The sequence below is a fragment of the Lactuca serriola genome, chromosome 4 (assembly GCF_051521515.1).
Source record: "Lactuca serriola cultivar US96UC23 chromosome 4, Lser_US96UC23_V15, whole genome shotgun sequence".
In the NCBI taxonomy this organism is placed as follows: domain Eukaryota; kingdom Viridiplantae; phylum Streptophyta; class Magnoliopsida; order Asterales; family Asteraceae; genus Lactuca; species Lactuca serriola.
Window position 1 is genome coordinate 374,140,372 of NC_136411.1, and position 7,480 is coordinate 374,147,851.

Below are 7,480 nucleotides of genomic sequence, written 5' to 3' on the forward strand. Positions count from 1 at the left end.
CAGAGAAGTGTTACTTCATTGGTTATCCACAAAATTCGTTTGGATCCTTGTTCTACAAGCCTTCGGAAAACAAAGTGTTTGTTGCTCGAGGGGAATCTTCCTTGAGAGGGATCTCATTTCCATAGAGGACAGTGGAAGCCACATAGACCTTGAAGAGCTTCAATAGAAAAATGAAGAAGAACCTTTAGTAGACACTAGCACTCAACCTGAGGTGCAACAACCCGTTGAGGAACCTTAACCCGGGGATGAGCAACCTGTTGAGCAAAATGATATATCTCCACCTTCCCTTCGCAGATCCAATAGAGTTCGTTATCCTCTCGAGTTCTATGGTTTCCATGTGAGCACAGAAGGAGATGTATTGATCAGTTATCGTACACTGGTTGATAAAGATGAACCATCCAACTATAAGAAAGCGATGGCAGACACTGAGGCTGCCAAGTGGAAGGAAAGCATAGAGAGTGAGATTTTAGTCTATGCGTGACAACCAAGTTTGGAATTTGGTTGATCCTGCACCTGACACTAAAATTGTTGGGTGCAAATGGATATTCAAAAAGAAGACATGCATGGATGGGAATGTTCACATGTTCAAGGCTAGGTTGGTTGCAAAGGGTTACACTCAGACTCAAGGAATTGATTATGAGGAAACTTTTTCACCAGTAGCCAAGATCAAGTCTACTAGGATATTACTTGCCATAGCAGCTTTTCATGATTATGAAGTATGGAAAATGGAGATGAAGACCGCTTTCCTTAATGGAAAACTCACAGAGGAAGTGTACATGGCACAACCTGAAAGGTCCATATATGGACTAAAACAAGCGTCTCACAGCTGGAACCTTTGATTTCATGAAAAGATCAAGGAGTTTGGTTTTTCAAGAAGTGAAGGAGAGTCCTACGTATATATCAAAGCTAGTGGGAGTAATGTAGTCTTCCTAGTGTTGTATGTGGATGACATACTCCTTATAGGAAACGATATCTCGATGTTGCAAGGTGTTAAGATGTGGCTTGGGAGTTGTTTCGCTATGAAAGATCTAGGAAAAGCTACATACATACTTGGTATAAGGATCTATATAGATAGATCAAAAAGTCTAATAGGACTGAGCCAAAGTACATACTTAGATAAGATCTTGAAGAAATTCAAGATGCAGGACTCCAAGAAAGGTTATCTACCTATGCAACATGGCACGAAATTGAGTAAGACTCAATGTCCTAGTTCTAGTGATGAACAAGAAAGAATGAGCCGAGTCCCGTATGTTTCTGCTATAGGATCGATCATGTATGCCAAGACATGTACTCTTCCTGACGTCTCATTTGCTCTGAGCATGGTGAATCATTTTCAGGAGAACGCAGGAGAAAGTCATTGGACGACAGTGAAGAACATTTTGAAATACCTAAGAAGAACAAAGGATATGTTATTGGTATATGGGGGTAAGGATGAGTTGAGATTTGCAGGTTATACAGATGCTAGTTTCCAGACTGATAGGGACAACTCATGTTCGCAGTCGGGATGGGTATTCTTGCTCAATGGAGGAGCGATCACTTGGAAAAGTTCCAAGCATTCAACAATGGCAGACTCTACGTGCGAGTCAGAGTATATAGCGGCTAGTGAAGCTGCGAAAGAAGCTACATGGCTGAATAATTTCATTGATGATATTGGTGTCGTTCTGAGCATCAAGGATCCCTTGGAAATCTTGTGTGACAATGAGGGTGCAGCCGCTTTGACTAAAGAACCCAAAGACCATGGTAACTCAAGACATATACTTAGAAAGTTCCACTATGTGAGACATCGAGTCGAGGATGGGGATATTTTCGTGAGCAGAGTGTCGTCAGAGGAGAATCCAACCGATCCGTTCACTAAACCATTATCATGGATCAAGCATGATAGTCATACTAGATCTATAGGCATTAGATTTTCTGAAGATATGGTGTAATTGTTTAGTTGTTTAGTTTGAGAAAATATTGAAACATTTAGCAGTATGAATTTGTAATAGAATTGGTGTTTATTTTGTGGAGACTTAATAAAGTGCTGGTGTTGCTATCGTTTATATTAATTTAATACTGTGTTTCATTTTTGCATGTTTAGAACCCACTTCCCGAGTATTAATTTACTCAAACCCCCACAGTCGGTCATACTCTTGGAAGTAAGTAGTGATTCAAGACTGTCATGAGTGTTGGTGGATTGACCATTTTGATTGAGCATGACATAGTGATTGTGTCAACATTTATGAGTACTTAATAGTGATTTAAGTATTGGATCAACCCGCACTTAGAGATTACTTCATGGATTAAGTCACAAGTAATTCTAAGATGATAATATCTTCTGTTCTTCAAACCGAGATACATGTATGGCTTTGCTCTAAGATTCTGTTATGCATTGGTATACTCCAACGCTATCTGTAACTGGTGGTTATAATGGGTGTATTCATGTGTGACATGATGAAATAGACAAAGACTATGTAGTCAAAGTTTATTCATCCATTCTGCCTTAATAGGAGAAGCGATATCTTTGGGCCCCTCGATGATTTGGTGCTGACATCTTAAAAGCCTGGCCGGGTGCTGACTAGAATTGATGTGTTCGATTTAGTAGTCAAATGTAGTCATCGCAAATCTATATCGGGAAACATAATATTGAATTGTGAGATTGACCATTATCCATATCTCGAATTCATACAAATATCATGAGGATGAAGGAATAGTTGATCACTTATCTGAGGGCTGAAGCTGATTAGATCAGAGTTCGGCAGATACATTGGATGGCATTCTCTCTGCTGATTATTAGATGGATATAAGACCATATATAGTTGATGACTTGTCCAAGTGGGAGACTGTTGGAAGTATGTCCAAGGTCATTAACTATTTGGTGATATTTCTATTAATAGCAGGGTCCTATTGGGTTGCCCTCAAGACTTAAAATTGAGTGGAACAAATAATAGGATTAATTTGTTTATTAATTATTATGGTTTAATAATTAATTAGAAACTAATTAGAAAACAATTTGGGAATTAATTAACAATTTAATTAATAGAAGGGTTGAATGTGAGTTAATCAATAGTTGGTTAATCAGGGAACATTCCAGAACCCTAGAAGGAAGGGGGTTGGACGAAAATAAAGGAATTTCGTTCATAGTCTATCCCATCCCACATGGGTGGAAGGATAAATCCTAGGAGGTATCCAAGGCTATAAATAGGGGCATAGAGATTCATTCCTCCTTGCTTATTTTTTGGTTTGAGTATTCGCCACCTTCTTTCTCCCTCATTGTAGAAGAAGTTTTTGTTAGTTCATCCCTCCTAGTTTAATATTTGTTTATACTCTTTTGAGTTCACTGGGTGTGATCCAAGAGAGGGATTCTAGTTTGGATCGTCATCATCCAAACAAGGTGGCACGCACAAGGAGTCAAGCTCGAAGGTCATTAGCTGCTAAAGAGGTTAGTATTCTTCCTTGTATTTTCGGATTTCATAGGGTAGAAGTAATAGTATGAAGCCATAGATCCATAGGGTGCATGTATACTTAGGTAAATCGTTTTGTTGTTTTGATTCTTCCGATGCCTAGTTATTGAGTGTATTCAATGCATATATTACCCAACACAACTGACTTGCAAACTACAACTCACATGTCTTAGTTTTAAGAATATAAGATATTATCATCTCACAATCACTCGTGATAAAATCCATGAAGTGATTCAGATGAGCGTGGGTTTAATCCAATACTCGAATCTTATTCCAGAAGTACTCATGAACACTGCAACAAACTTGTGCTATGTCTAAAACACTTTAAAAAATCTACAGACGGATTTATGACAGTCTTGCCTCAGTACCTACTTCTAAAGTATGGATAGTTTGAATATCCTGGTTACTCGGGAAGTCAAAACGTGCAAAGTGAAATACAAGAATAATCGAATCCAATATGGTCTCAAAACTTTTGAATATAAATAAAACACCTTTTATTTAATCACCATATTGATTACACATTATTCATTGTATAATGTTTCGATTAATCAACTTAATACTTGAATTAAAACAATAGCTATCCCATACTCTAAGCATGCACACTATGTTTATCTATGGTCCTTACTTTGTGAAATAGATCAATTGTAAACATTTCCAATGACACCCATTTCACAATTCCAAATCTTTATCGTAAGTGTAAGAATACCAAGTCCTTGCCACTTACTATAATCTGTTAGATTCTAAGCTTATATGCAGTGATCCTTCTATAATGACTATGCACACAAGTCACAAAGACTTTGCCAATTACAAAACTTTCCATTGGAGATTGTTACAAGAAAATTCCATAGATCCGAAGTCTCATATTCAAAGCACATTCCTTTGAGCATCCTTCTTTCATAAAAGTTTCTAAGTTACTCATAGATTCTTGATATCCAACTCTCGTTATGGAACCTTTTCCATAATTGCCATATGACTATCCATTCTTAATAGAATTCTCTCTATTCAGAATTATATCAATATGGTCCATTCATTACTATACTTACAACTATCCACAAGCAACCAATCCTTGGTAAAACTCATATTGTCCTTGATAGTTGTTTAATAACTTTAGTCATTTCCGGTTATAGTCCTTTTCCCTCTTAATGCCCTTGGCATTTGGAAAATTAGAACATGAGAATATTATAGTACATGTAATCGATCCTATATCTGAAGCATATGTGACACGATTCATAATGTCTTACATAAAGACCTGATACTTTACCAGTCTCTTGCTATAACATTTCCACATACAAAATTTCCTTATGTTGAATCTTTTCAACATAGCATTCATATATGTCCTTGACTAAATTCGATTAAAATCTCAATCTAAACTTTTAGAATTGAAATGAAGTATAAGTTCCTCTCCCTTAATTATAGCAAAACAACTTTTCAAACCCTGCAACTTTGCAAATTGAAACATTTGTTTTCTATAATTAACATTGCTAGCTCACAACACTTACCATAATAATTATGCTCTCACTAGCATAATAATTATTATCTTACTAGCATAACACTTATGCTCCCACTAGCTTTGACATGTACTCAGAAATTAGTTGGACTTCTAGAAATGAATACTTATTCACTTTCTTACCAAAGTTTAGATTTCTGATACGAGATGCTTCGATAAGCCTTTATCTAAGCTCATACACCTTTTTAGTAGAAAGCTCATATGTGTGTCTAAACTGCTCAAAACTTACAACAATAAGTTCCAAATGCTCAAACTATTTGCCATTTCTCACAATTAGAACTACGAAGAGGGATGCCATTATCATAATCGAATTTGAGAATGCAATTAACACAACTTTTATCTCCTTAAAATCTTCTTAGTGAAAGCGTTTCCACACAATCATTTTCATGAAACACAGAGAAACCTTATGAAACTTAGACTTTAAGGTGTATGTGTTCCTATCTATGTGAAACTGTCATTTCCAACCATTATCATTAGATAAGGTTTATGGCAGATTCAAACTCATATGGACTAAACTTGTTTAATCTTGATTTCTTGCCACTTGGCAGCACAAGGGTCTACCATGTCTTCCAAGTTGTTGAGCATATCACCCTTACTGATCAATGAACTTTCACTGATCAAGGTGCTTTGCCTTATGCAAAGAATTGAGAACTCATAGAACTCACATGCGTAGTCAACTTAACTGGAACATGCATAGAATCAAGAATATGTAAACACGATAGGTTCAAAACCTCAAGTCATGTGCTAGTGATTAACAAATATTCAAGAGTTAGTGTAGTTTCTTATCAAGACAGACATTTCTAAAAATTGAACTTAGTTTATCTTTGTTTTATCCAAAACATCACAACTTACCAATTTCAAATGTACAAGAGCAGAAAACATTTTACTCTACATTTGATAAGTTTTATAAACCTTTCTTAAGATTATGTCACTCAATGTACAATCTTGGAGTATGACTCTAAGATTTGACGAAGTATGATTCACCTTTTGGTTTAACCATTTCAACAATTCCCGATTCCTATTATTAGCCATAGATGTCCTTTGAGGATCAATTGTGATATGGTTTTCTTAATCATTAAGATGATCATAAAACACGATACTAAAGTACTCTCATTTCCTTTCAGTTTGGAGAAACTTTTATCTTTCTTCATAATTGATTCTTCTTATTCGATCTGCTATACATTGAAAACTTTTCCAAAGATTCAGAATTATACTTAAACTTGTAAGCATAACCATATTTACTAAACTTTTAGTTAATCATGACGAATAGTCTTGTTGTTCTTTGTGCTAGACCTGACCAGTGCACAAACAAGTGTACCTGATCCCCCTAGTCCTTCACTTGACTCACATATACATGTGAATAAGGGATTAATCATAGTTTCCTAAAGATGAAAATTCTCATTCATCATGCAATACAAGTTGCATGATCCAAATTTGAAACTTTGAAAATCTTTCCTTATTTGGTAAATTATAACACTACCACAAACGAAAGAATCAAATCCATATTGCTAAAAAATAGAAACATACAAACATCAATTTTTCACAAATGCCATTGTAAGGAAATATAAATAAGATAAAATCAAAATTATATTCTTTACTTATAAAATGCAGAAAACTTGTCCTTACAATGCAATTACAAATGAAAAACTATGTTACAAAATATTTCTAAGCAATCTATCATAACTCTTAAGTAGTAGCTCAAAAATCAGATCATCGAACCATGCGATTGAAATCCATCTCTTCACAATCAGACTCAGCCTACTCTTTCTTTAAGCTTCCTTTCTCTTCTTCGATCCTACAAAACATCAAAATGTATTCTTATCACATCATGTATTAAGAATCTACAAACATGAACTTAATAGAGTTAGATAGTGGACTTACCTAAAGCAGAGTCATACATTTTGACTTTACCATCCTTCTGGTCCTTCAGGTAGATATGGAAGCTTCGCAACCAATGTCCCTTCTCTTGGAAATAGAAACATATGGACTCTTTAGGAATGGTACACGGGACAATCACAGACTTAGCCTTTCTATTTGATTCTTTCCCATTGGGATGAGAAGACGTTTCTGGACTTCCAATGTTGCCATTGTCAATGTCCATGGAAGTTTGGGAGGTAGATCTTCAAATCAAATTTGCTTGACCAGTGCGCCAAACCATTTCTGATTCAGCATCAATTAGCAAATAGGTAAGATCAACAAGGGTCACATCGCGGTTTGTCATATAGTAGTCTTTAACAAACTGACTATATGAATCAGGAAGTGACTGAAGAACCAAGTCGCAACAATGCTAAAATCTTACCAACCCTACCACAATGAGAACAATAGAACATAACGTTAAAATTAAAATACTATAGGAGTATTTGGTGTTGCTATAAGTACTTTATACTTGAGAATTTAAAACAGGATCCTCATTACTAAGTTGATAGTTGCTAAGTGGATACACTATGGCTACATGTAATTAGGATGTTATAGACTTAGAATCAGTGATAATTTTGCCTTACCTCTATTCTGTGTGAATTTGGAAATAAGG

The 7,480-nt window shown here is 35.6% G+C and overlaps 1 pseudogene; it reads left to right on the forward strand.

Annotated features, from left to right (window-relative positions):
• Positions 1 to 1,139: 1,139 nt before the first annotated feature.
• On the forward strand, positions 1,140 to 1,928 carry LOC145099783 (secreted RxLR effector protein 161 pseudogene; annotated as a pseudogene).
• Positions 1,929 to 7,480: the final 5,552 nt, after the last annotated feature.